A 12,104-nucleotide genomic window follows, 5' to 3' on the forward strand; every position below is an offset into this window, starting at 1 on the left:
AGATAAACCCAGATGCCAACTTCCTGATGGCAGGTTCCTTCTGGGTCGTGATTCTCAGATTCGTGTACATGGTTATTAAATTGTTAAGTAAGAGGTCGAAAGAGATGGGCTTGCCGATTCTTGAAACTCCTGTTTAAAGGCAGTTACAAATTACAGACGGACCTATTTTTGAAAATAGGCTAGAATCTCATTTGGAAAACTTGGGCATTTTAATTTTTGCCCCTCTTGACACTGTTACGGCTCATCAATAAACTGTCTTAGACTTTTCCCAGTTGATACACGGATGGATTTAAGCCCCTAAGTTAGGGCTCAAAATATTGTATTATTATCATATCGCATTAGCTAAGGAAGCGAATGTGTGAGAGATAATTTTATAGAAAAAGGTAGAAAAAGGTGGAATATTTCCCTTAAGTAAAGAATTAAGCTAAAGAGTAACTGGGTAGTCACAGGGAAGGTAAATGGGAAATCTAAGATAGAAAAAAGGTCTTCTGGTTCCTGGATCAATGTCTAGATCACAGGCTGTATTCTCTAGGGACCTAACATTTCATGAGATCCCTTCATCCCCTAAGACGTAGTTTTACATGCAGAATATTTTTTATTTAGTTCCTGTTCTACCTCAGTAAAACAGTCTCCACCATTTTATCCTGAGAAAACTGGGCCAAGAGAAAGTGCGAGTAGTTAGCACAGTATCTAGCACAGTAACTTTTTTTTTTTTTTTTTTTTGCTTTTTAGGGCCACATCTTTGGCAGGTGCAAGTTCCCAGACTAGGGCTCAAATGGGAACCGTAGCTGCCCGCCTACACCACAGTCACAGCAAGACCAGATCTGAGCCTCATCTACAACCCACACTGCAGCTTGCGGCAATGCCAGACCCTTCACCCCCTGAGCAAGTCCAGGGATCAAACCCACATCCTCCTGGAGAGGAGTTGGGCTCATTACTGCTGAGCCACAGTGGGCATGCTGCAAAGTAACTTTTTATAAGATCTCAGAAAGGAGTGGAAGTAGCTTTAGGAAGGGAAGCTGACTCAAAAGTGAGAGCTATCTGTGTAGTATGCTGTATCTCTATCTAAGAAAATTATTCACATGTTAAAGTTTCCTCACATGGGAAAAAGAAAGGCACCTCTTTCATTTATTCATCTATTCAGCTACTTGTTCATTCGTACTATCATTCTCTCCTTCACTAGTGGACATGTGCTGGCCACCTGCCAGAGGACAGACTCTGTGCCTGGTACCCATGACCCCGGGGGGGGGCAAGAAAAGCAGCCCCTTGCCTTTAGGGAGCTCACATCCCAGGGGAACAGTTGGATGAAAGGCTAGTAAACAAGTGGGCACATAAAAATATCACAAGGATTGGAAGATGTTACCAAGGGAAAGATGAAGGGGTTGAAACAGAGGAGAGGATCAGAATTGGAAGACTGGTCAGGGAAGGCCTTTCTGAGAGTTAAGCCCTGGGGGGAAAAGGAGAAGAGGTTGGCGATGGGAAACAAGAGGAAAGAGTGTAGATCAAGTTACCAGCACAGGTCATGGCCAGCATCGGGGGTAGGACCACCGGCCACTGCGGGAGAAGCATGGGGTGAAAAGTCCCTAAGTCCAAGTGTGAGATCCAGGCTGTCTCTGGAACCTCCAGGGCCTTGTGGGCTCACATATGGGGTTTGGCTTTTATTTGAATTGCAAACAAAAGCTTTAAGCATATTTTATGCAAGGACCCAACAAGGGCTTCTGTACCTCCTAAGAGACTCCCTTGTTGCATTGCTGAGGATGGCTTCCAGCAGAGCAGGAATGGAAGCAGAGAGTCAGGTTAGGGGGCTGCTCTAGGTCTCCAGGAGAGAAGGGGGTCGTACAGACATGGTGGTGATAGAAGTGGGAAGAAGGACATGAAACGGATACACATTTTAGACGCAGTATTGAGAAAACTTGCTTCTGGATGAAGCTTGGCAGCTTGAGCTGAGGATGGAAAATGAAGACGAATTCCAAGTACGTGGCCTTACTCACAACGTAGGTGGTGGTACCCTTCACCAGGGCGGGGGTGCAGGCGGGCAGGAGGGCGGGTTTGAGGTTCAGGGTCCAAGCGTTTGTCAGTGGAACACTCAGTGCCTTGTCATTTTAGCCAACAGGAAATTGGGGCACAAAGGTAAGGTTTGGGCTGAGGGTAAAAAATGTTGATGAATATTTGAATCCATGGAAATCAACACGTTTTAACGCAGGGGTGTCAATAAAATTGTGTTGTGAGAAAGTGTGGCAGAAGAACAGGGCCATGGTCTGCAATATTACAATCTGGATAGAAAAGATTGGGTATGAAACCCCTGAAAATTTGCTCTTTATAGTAGAAGTGTTTATTTCTTCTGAGAGACAGGAAGGTATTTTTGTTTGTTTGTTAGTTTGTTTTTCATATAAAAATGTGTTTATTGGACTGAAGGTTTGTTTTTTTTTTTAATCTTTTTTTCCCCGCTGTACAGCATGAGGATCAAGTTACTCTTACATGCATACATTTTTTTTCCACCCTTTGTTCTGTTGCAATATGAGTATCTAGACATAGTTCTCAATGCTACTCAGCAGGATCTCATTGTAAATCCATTCCAAGTTGTATCTGATAACCCCAAGCTTCTGATCCCTCCCACTCCCTCCCTCTCCCATCAGGCAGCCACAAGTCTCTTCTCCAAGTCCATGATTTTCTTTTCTGTGGCAATGTTCATTTGTGCTGGATATTAGATTCCAGTTATAAGTGATATCATATGGTATTTGTCTTTCTCTTTCTGACTTATTTCACTCAGTATGAGAGTCTCTAGTTTCATCCATGTTGCTGTAAATAGCATTATTTCATTCTTTTTTTATGGCTGAGTAGTATTCCATTGTGTATATATACCACATCTTCCTAATCCAATCTTCTGTTGATGAACATTTGGGTTGATCCCATGTCTTGGCTATTGTGAATAGTGCTGCAATGAACATGCGGGTAAATGTGTCTTTTTCTAGGAAACTTTTGTCCAGATATATGCCCAAGAGTGGGATTGTGGAGTCATGTGGTAGTTCTATGTATAGTTTTCTAAGGTATCTCCAAACTGTTCTCTGTAGTGGTTACATTCCCACCAGCAGTGCAGGGGGGTTCCCTTTTCTCCACACCGCCTCCAGCACCTGTTATTTGTGGACTTAATGATGGCCATTCTGACGGGTGTGAGGTGATATCTCATGGTAGTTATGTTTGATCGAAAAGGTGTCTTGATATTCTGTATCATTTCTGTTTCCATTTGAGTTACATAGAATTACATGTATTTGCAAGTGAAAACTCTGTAGAGCAGAACTTGGGGAGAGGGTGGGTTGGATTGAAGTTCCCCTACTGCCTGTATTATATTGCTTCATGTCAACAATTTCTTTTTAAAACCATAAACATTTGCTACCTTACATAATAAATATACTATCAATTCACAAAAAACCCCCTAAAATGTCAAGGTTATTTGGCAAGTAATAAGGGGTCCCAGATGCTATGCTTCTCCTATAAAACAAGAAATTTTTTTTTTACTTTTTAGTGTTGGTCTTGTGGCGACATATGGAAGTTCCCCAACTAGGGGTCAAGTTGGAGCAGCAACTGCCAGTCTACACCACAGCCACAGCCACTTGGGATCAGAGCTGCATCTGCGACTTACACCGCAGCTCAGGGGCAATGCCAGATCCCCAACCCCGTGAGCGAGGCCAGGGATCAAACCCCCATCCTCATGGATACTAGTTCGGTTTGTAACCCACTGAGCCACCACAGGAACTCCTAAAGCAAGTAACTTTTTAAGGTGATATTCCTTTGCTCCAATAAAACCCAGTGGTTGACAATCACTGAAAAGAAAGAAAGAAAATGAAGATAATTCTTAAGATCAAAGAGGTTTGAAAAATCTTATAGTCATCAAAATATTGAACATACCCATGAGGATCTAGGTTTGTCTATGTATAGGTCACAGATCATATCATATTAGAGTTAGCTGTGCATTTGTCCTTTCCCTCCTGGCCTGGACTCTTAGAGGGTGTGGATATGATCTGACTCATTTCTTATTTGCACTCTACACATAGCAGAATGATTTTTAGCACTTTCTTGTTTCTCCTTCCAAGTTTGCCTGGATTTTTTTTTTTTTTTCCTTATCCAGACCCAGGGTATTTTTTTTTTTTTGGCAAAAAAAATGTCTAGCTATCCTCCCAAATATATTTATTCTCCTTTTCCATGGTATAAAGGTGCTGCTGGCAAGTAGATGCCCAGCTGGGCACTATAGTTCCCTGCCGCCCCTCTGCCAGTATATCTGGATCTGACACTGTGGCAAATAGTGGTCAGTGGAATGGGTGGCCAAGTGATTAGTGTCCCTTCCAGGCCAAGACCTTCAAGAATTGTGTGTGCCTTCTGCCACTAAGTGCAGACAATGCCAAGGCTGGGGAACTGGGGAGCCTTAAGATGGAAAGGACCTGGTCCCTGAATACCAGTGTGGAGAAGATCAATTTCCAGCCCTGGAACCCCACCGTGGGCTGTTTCATGAGGCAGAAATAAGCTTCCACTGTGTTAGAGCCTTGACATATGTGAGGGTCTATTTGTTCCAGCGGGAAGAATTACCTCTAATGAATGGAGGGCTTCTCAGCATGAAAGGGACTCCATTCAGACAGAGCTACATCTTTGGAAGATAACTTTGGTTTTATACACCCTTGAGTTTCCTCCCGCACACAGGGCAGGACATGAATTTGTCTTTGTAAACAGGAAGACTAGAGGTGCCCTGTTAAGCAGTACAGATCTTCCTCTGCTTATGATGGGGTTACGTCTCCATCAACTCACTGTAAGTTGAAACTATCCTAAGTCGAGATGCATTTCATGCGTCTAACCTACTGAACATGGTACCTTGGTCTAACCCACCTTAAACGTGCTCAGAATCCTTTCATCAGCCTGCTTGGGCAAAATCCCCTAACACAAAGCCTAGTTGATAATGAAGTGTTGATTATCTCATGTAAGTGACTGAATGCTGTAATGAAAGGGAAAAATGGAATTGTTATAAGTGTCTTGCTTGTTTGACCTTATGATCTCAGGGCCGACTGGGAGCTGCAGCTGCTGCTGCCAGCCTCAGGAGAGGGCAACAAACCGCCTTATCGGTAGCCGGAGAAAAGATCCAAGTTCAAGATTCGAAGTGCGATTGATTGCTAATGAATGCATATCATTTTTGCACCACTGTAAAGTCAAGAAGTCATTAGGTCGAACCACCGTAAGTTGGGGACTGTCTATACAGCAGGTATGATTTTGTGACCTTCTTCCCGACATGTAAAAATTGCCACACTTCTTTATTCTCTGTCATTCAAATTAAATCTCACCTCTTACCTAGGAAGGGTGGGAAATGGAATCCTTACCTCAGATTTGCAAAAACATTGTGAGTCTCAGGCATCTCGGAAGCACCAGGAAGGATGCTGTGGTAATTCATTCAATAACGAATGCGCATACACTGCTGCCCGTGGGCTAGAGTAGCTGTCCTCTCGGGGTATATTTTTGATGGTAGAGCAAGAAAGTAATCAAATAATCACCCAAATAATGAGACTGGCACCATGAGGAGGGGGAAAGAAATACCAGGAGAGCAATGGTAGTTTCTTTGGTCTAATAACCAAGAGGTAAATGAATCCTTTCTAGAGACAGGGTTGCCTGGTCCTACCTCTAGGATTGAAAGCCTATTGCTGGATGAGGACAGAGCTTTTCGAGTAGAGTAGACACTCTATGAAAAGTCTCTTGCCCGGGTAAAACTACAGTAAACAGGGAAGTCTGAGCTCTTGTCTGTACAACTGGGTGATGGGAGGAGATGAAATGCCTGCTAAGTAAAGACACGGAAATATTTTTCTTCAGCAGTTTCCTTTTCATCCTAAATTCAGTGGAAACATAATGACAAGACGGGAGTCAGGTGCCCAAGATACAGTTTCATTTAGAGAAGATCTCTCTGAATAAAGAGGGGAGAGTGAATTGGCCAATGAGAAATAATATTAGAGCAGATACAGGTAGAGCTGTCAGGAGGTCACTTTATTTATTCATGAATTGGCAGGAATTTGGACGGTGGCGTAGAGGGAGAAAAATTGACCAATTTAAGATGAACTTAGGAAGTCACACAGAGAGAAGGTAGTGATGGATCGGAGGAACTAAGTTTTGATAAGGACACCGAAGTTTCTGTTTTCACAACAGGATGGCTGGTAGTGCTACAAAGGGAAGTAGGAAACTCAAGAACAGAATCGTATTTGGCGGGAGAAAGATTATGAGCTTATTTATTTATCTGTTTATTTACGTATTTATTTTTGGTCTTTTTGGGGCCGCACCTGTAGCACATCGAAGTTCCCCAGCTAGGGTTATGAATCAGAGCTACAGCGGCTGGCCTACACCACAGCCACGGCAACACGGGATCAGAGCCGCATCTGTGACTTACACCACAGCTCAGGGCAATGCAGGGTCCTTCACCCATTGAGAAAGGCCAGGGATGGAACCCATATCCTCGTGGGTACTAGTCAGGTTCATTACCACTGAGCCACAACGGGAACTCCTGGGCTTAATTTTCATCTTCTGTGTCCCCTGGGTCCATGTTCCAAGCCTGTCAGGTCCCTCAATTTCTAGCTGTAGGGCCACAGTTCTAATTATTTTGCCGGAAGCCCTCAGTGACATCTTGGGACACAGCCTGTGAGAACTACATTGGAGAGAGGAATCGATACACAAGTCAGAGCAGGAGGTAAACCCCAGACCAGCCCGACCTGGAGGAAAAAGCTGAGGGTGGGTCTCTTTCCCAGGAGGCTCACAAAGTCAGAGACCCGCATCTGTCTCTTTCCTCCAGAGACAGCTTGCCCCAGAAAGCTGACTTCTCAGAAACCACGTGTGCACGAGAAAGGACTCGACACAACTCAGAGGCCCCAACAGCAGGTTTTCTCACCCTTGTTATTCTCAGAAGCAGCAGTAACAAGTTAGGCAGCCTCGCCCCTCTCAGCTCGCTGTTCATCGCTCTGCAAGAAACACACAGAACCTGGACGTCGTGGCATCGCTCCCTCCTCCTGGGCAACATGCACCAGAGGACATTGGGCACCAAATGCTCCATGGTGCGGGCTTTCCATGACTCCCCTGCTGCATGAGGGGCTGGAGGGGAGATGCTGGACAATGGACTTCCCCAGAGGAGGCAGCCTCTGGTCTCCCCACCACCGGACCTTGCTCAAGCAAACAACGCTAATGAGAAATTATGTTTTCCAAAAATATAATAAGAGTGCCGGATTCACACTCTCAAAAGAGCATGTTATTTCTCACATGACCCATCTAAAGACCCCTTCGAGATCATGTCCAACTGAAACCAGCATAACCAGAGCTCACAGGTTAAACTTGAACACCTCAGCGTAGAGAATGAATCTTTTCAAAGGAATTATTTTTGGTTGACCTGCAGTGGATTTACAATGCTGCGTTAGTGGTGGGTGTACCCCAAAGTGATTCATTTATGCCTAAATAAATACATATATATATATTCTTTTTCAGATGCTTTTCCATTATAGGTTATTACAAGACACTGAATACAGGTTCCTGTTCTGTAAGTTGGTCCTAGTCATTTTCTTCCTTAATGTGTTTCACTAATTGACCAAAGGGACATGCAGTGGCTTTTAGATGCCAAGAGCATGATGCTGAGCCTACACCACAGCCACAGGAACTTTCGAGACTGAAGTTCTAGGAGGACATGTCATCAAATTTACACATTCTTTCACGCGCTTGGCCCTTGTTTTATTTAAGTCCATTTCACGGGACCCAAGCCACAGCTCATCTGACACATTTCCTTTGTGTCTCTGTATGCAAACTTGCAACCTCTGCCTGGAGTCTCTGTTCCATGACATTTTGAGATCTGCTGTGAGCTTTTCCAAAGATCTTTTTTTTGGTAATTGTCCCTTCTGTACGTGGACTGATTTTAAGCTGGATTCAGAAATCTTCGCTTGAAACTGTGTACTTTGTAAACATTTATACCGTAGCCTCCCGATGTATTTATCGATGTTATGATGCTGTTCCAGGGGACTTGTCAAACCACGGTGTGATTCAGGGGTGGACTTTTAGGGATTTTGTATGTCAAAAGGAAGGAAAGCACAGACTGCTATGTAACATTAGTTCCATGCGATAAGAGCTACCAAGAAAGAAACCACTGCTTTTATATTAAGTTGATGATGAGGAGTTGGAGTGTTGTCTGTGTGGCAGGGAACAGCACCCAAAGATAACATGTTTGTGCAAGAGGGCAGGACGCCAGCTGAGTGCACGGGGAGGAAAGCATCAGCTATGGCTCACGTAGAGTCATGGGTGCAACACCTTTTGTTTTATATTTTCTGTCTTGTCGCAAACGTCCTACCACCTTAGTGTGGCTGTCATGGACACTGTAATTAGTTCAGCAAGCCCTCAGTCCATGGTTTGGGGTGCACACGTGAGGTTATAAGTAAGGCATACAAGAGACCATGCAGAGAGTCTACTTGTTGCTGTATCCATTGTCAGCATCACGTTTTCTCATAGCCTTTGGAAGCTAATTCATCTCCTGTGCCATGTTTTACATGGTATACTGTGCATTCAGCGAGGCAATTGGAAGAGCCCGGAAAGGGAAGTTATCCATTGCCAGGAACCAGTGTTGTAAGAGAAGGGGGTGGAGCGTGAGAAAGAGAGAGAGAGAGAGGGCAGAAGCCTGCAGCCTTCAAAGGGACCAGTGCTCACCAGGGCTTGTCACGGGCAACGTTACTGCAGTAAAGCCCTCGCACCTCGGTCCAGACCTTACAGAACAAGAACAATGTGGAACCCACCAGAAGATTCGGCCAGCGTGGAATATTCTGTCACGTTGTGAAAAGCTACAAGACTTTCTTACTGAGGCAGATTTGGAAACTGGGATCAGAACGCACAGCCTGTATCCTTGAGTTTTACATCCGTTCCTGGTTTATTCAACAGTCTGAACTCATTCAAATAACTGTGTTTCCCTTCTGCCACCGCTCAGCAATTTCAATGTATTTCACTGATTCCAAGACACACGTTTTATAAAATGTATTTTTTTTTCCTGTCTTTTTTGCCATTTCTTGGGCTGCTCCCAAGGCATATGGAGGTTCCCAGGCTAGGGGTCTATTTGGAGCTGTAGCCGCCGGCCTACCCCACAGCCACAGCAACGCGGGATCCGAGCCACGTCAGCGACCTATACCGCAACTCACGGCAACCCCGGATCGTTAACCCACTGAGGAAGGGCAGGGATCGAACCCACAACCTCATGGTTCCTCGTCGGATTCGTTAACCACTGCCACGATGGGAACTCCTATAAAATGTGTTTTTACTTGGCTGAAACCAGATGCATCTTGCCCCATATAGTGTCTCTAAGCCAATTAAAGGAAACAGCATATTGAATTTGCCTTTTCCATCTCTTAACAGTGTAGGGAAGGTTCCCCAGCTTCTCAGTTACTTTGGGATTAAACAAAAAGGTTCATTCAGCTGAGTTGAACCCTTCAACCTACACCACAGCTGCAGCATCCCTGGATCCTTAACTTACTGCACCACAGTGGGAACTCCACCAGGGTTTCTTAAAAAATGCCATTTTATCAGGAGTTCCCGTTGTGGCTCAGCGGTAATGAGTCCGACTCATATCCATGAGGAGGTGGGGTTGATCCCTGGCCTTGCTCAGTGGGTTAAGGGCCTGGCATAGCCATGAGCTGTCGTGTAGGTCGCATTTGCAGCTCAGATCCTGCATTGCTGTGGCTGTGGTTTAGGGTGGCAGCTACAGCTTCAATTCGATCCCCAGCCTGGGAACCTCCATATGCCTCAGGTGCAGCCCTAAGAAGACAAAAGACATACACACACACAATTCTATTTATCAGCGGGCTGGCCACTCCCTCTCACTAATGTCACGACACATATAGACATATATTCTCTTTCTATGCATTTTCTGCTGCTGCTCATTTAGGGCTGGTGTTGGGCCCATAGGTGATAAAATAGAGATCTTTTTGGGTGCCCTGAGGAAAGGCCAGCTGCTCAGCAGACTCCTGAGCATGGCCAGTTTGGTGGTGTCCACCTGCAAAGGGGAGCTCTGCTCTGTCCCCAGTAGCAGTGGGGCCTGCCTTCTTGCCCCCCTCCAGACACTTTCAGCTCCATGACCTCAAACACCTGGCTGCCATTGCCTCCATCCTGGGAGCACCGGAATTGTGTGTGTATTCACGCAGTGCTATTTGTACATCAGGTGCTATGTCTTTTACCCTCAGTGTCTTACACACATTGTGCTACCCCAGAAGAGACCATGTCAGACAATCTTTCTTGCCGACCCTAAATGCCATTTTAACACCGTAAAACACAACACAGAATCCAACTTATTTCTTGCGAATGCATCTTGGATTTCCCTAGGTGGATGCACTCTGCCCCCTTGCCTGAAATAAAATGAATTCTCCTATTTTCTTACTCTTTCTTCAAAGCTGTGGTCAGCAAAGCCCTTTTTAAAATGTCCCTTTAAGGCATCTGACCTCCTACGATGAGCTTGTTCGAGAGTATATTTTATTGACGTAACTCCCTTTTATTTTTATTTTTCTAAATTTTATTTATTTATTTATTTGGCTGTGCCTGTGGCATGCGGACGTTCCCGGGTGAGGGCGCGAACCTTCACCACAGCAGTGAGGACACCAGACACTTAACCTGCTAGGCTGTCAGGGAGCCTCCATAACTACCTTCTTCAAGATTGGGTGTCATGCACTTTCTGCTTGGCCTTTAGTTTTGCCAGATATCCTGCCGTAGTAACAAGCTGGCAGAACACAACTATTTGCTTAAAGATACCCAAAGCTAACCCCCCCAAAAATTTCCATTATAAATGAAGTTTAAGAGGTAGTCAGAGGAGTTCCTGCAATGGCACCATGGATTAAGAATCCAACTGCCGTGACTGGGGTTGCTGCAGAGGCGCAGGTTCGATCCCTGGCCCAGGGTAGTGGATTAAGGGATCTGGTGTTGCTGAAGCTTTGGTGTACATTGCAGTCGTGGCTTGGGTTCAGTCCCTGGCCCAGGAACTTCCATATGCCACAGGTATGGCCATAAAATTTAAAAAAAAAATTAAATTTAAAAAGGTAGGTTGAGGAGTTCCCGTCGTGGAAATGAATCCAATTAGGAGCCATGAGGTTGCAGGTTCAATCCCTGGCTTTGCTCAGTGGATTAAGGATCTGGCATTGTTGTGAACGAGTAGGTTGCAGATACAACTTGGACCCTGTGTTGCTATGACTGTGGTACAGGCCAGCAGCTGCAGCTCTGATTCGACCCCTAGCCTGGGAACCTCCATATGCTGCAGGTGCAGCCTTAAAAAGCAAAAAAAAAAAAAAAAAAAAAAAAAGGTAGTTTGAGAACTGAGTACTTAAATTTGTAACCTCTGACTCATACTTTTCCTTAGGCCTACCTCCCAAAGGGTGGTGCTGACATTCATAGCTGTTTTAATTTAAAATGCATATGCAAAAAGAAAACAATATCATTTTTAGGACAGCAATGTTATATCTTTTAGAGATTAAAATTTTAGGAGTTCCCCGGTGGCTCTGGGGTTAAGGGCCTGATGTCACTGCTGTGGTTCTGGTTGCTGCTGTGGCTCAGGTTGGATCCCTGCTGTGGGAACCACAGGCCATGAGTGCAGCCAAGAAAAAAAAAATTAAGTACATAGTTAAAAAGATTGAGGAAGAAGGTGAGAAAAATGAAAGAAGAGCATAAGGTAAATAAGGAAAGAAGGTGAAACTTGGAATTGGGTTCAAAACATTGTTACTTGTTTACTTCTCAGCTGTGAGACCTTGAACAAACCTCTCTGAGCTTCATCAGTAAAATGAGGAATCATGTATCTCATCATCTATCTCAGAGTGTGTTGTACAAATTAGATTATGCAGTTAAAAGGCTAAGCATATTCCCATCCATGATAAGAGACCAATAAATTATCTATTGTAATAATAATCATATAGAATCACAATCATAACAAAAGTGTTCTTTTAATGTCACTATTCAGAATTTAAAATGTGGAATGATTTTCATTTGTACCAAGAAGGGGATGCAAATTTGATGCTGCAGTTCCTAGCAGCCAAATAAGAATCAAACAAGTACCTTTGTAAACATCCAAAGATGTATGTATTTAAATA

General features: G+C 44.3%; 1 long non-coding RNA gene across 1 annotated transcript; it reads left to right on the forward strand.

The window, feature by feature from the left end:
- LOC106505118 lies at positions 955-8,809 on the forward strand. The gene is made up of 3 exons (XR_001299218.2): positions 955-1,973; positions 5,046-5,245; positions 6,812-8,809. It is a non-coding gene; the product is annotated as an uncharacterized LOC106505118 (long non-coding RNA).

Source organism: Sus scrofa, chromosome 10 (genome assembly GCF_000003025.6).
Source record: "Sus scrofa isolate TJ Tabasco breed Duroc chromosome 10, Sscrofa11.1, whole genome shotgun sequence".
NCBI lineage: Eukaryota > Metazoa > Chordata > Mammalia > Artiodactyla > Suidae > Sus > Sus scrofa.